The following is a 724-nucleotide window of genomic DNA, read 5'->3' on the forward strand; positions in this document are numbered from 1 at the left end:
AAACTGCTCTTGTTCCCATTTTCACTTAGGGACAAGGCAGCTAAGTGGCTGGAATCATTCCCAAGGGACAGCCTAACAACCTGGGATGAGGTGGAGAGCAAGTTTCTGGCACGTTTCTACCCCCCGCAAAAGGTCAATAGGCTTCGATCTGAGGTTCAGACTTTTAGACAACAAGATGGTGAGATGCTCTACGAGGCATGGGAGAGGTTCAAAGAGTTGACAAGGAAATGCCCACCAAACATGTTCCCTGACTGGGTGCAATTGCATATTTTCTATGATGGACTTTCTTATGAATCAAGGAAGGCTGTAGACCATTCATCAGGAGGTTCATTGAACAGGAAAAAGACTGTGGAAGAAGCCATTGAAGTGATTGAGACAGTGGCTGAGAATGAGTACTACTATGCTTCAGAGAGACACAACACTAAGGGAGTCATGGAGCCGAACCATGTTGATGCAATTCTAGCTCAAAACAAGGTGTTTGCCAAGCAACTAGCAGAGCTTACCAGGAGGTTAGACACAAAGCAAGTGGCTGCAATACACACACAAGATCAAGAGGAAGCAAATACTGAAGGAGAAGATTGGGAAGAGGCCAATTATGTGGGAAATCAACATAGGCAATCATATGATCCACATTCCAACACTTACAACCCAGGATGGAAAAACCACCCAAACTTTGGGTGGGGAAACCAACAAAGCCAACCACAAAACCACAAACCTTACAACC

General features: G+C 45.2%; 1 non-coding gene across 1 annotated transcript; it reads right to left on the reverse strand.

The window, feature by feature from the left end:
* Positions 1–138: 138 nt before the first annotated feature.
* On the reverse strand, positions 139–242 carry LOC127740884 (small nucleolar RNA R71). The gene has a single exon (XR_008001740.1). It is a non-coding gene; the product is annotated as a small nucleolar RNA R71 (small nucleolar RNA).
* Positions 243–724: the final 482 nt, after the last annotated feature.

The sequence above is a fragment of the Arachis duranensis genome, chromosome 7, assembly GCF_000817695.3.
Source record: "Arachis duranensis cultivar V14167 chromosome 7, aradu.V14167.gnm2.J7QH, whole genome shotgun sequence".
In the NCBI taxonomy this organism is placed as follows: Eukaryota; Viridiplantae; Streptophyta; class Magnoliopsida; order Fabales; family Fabaceae; genus Arachis; species Arachis duranensis.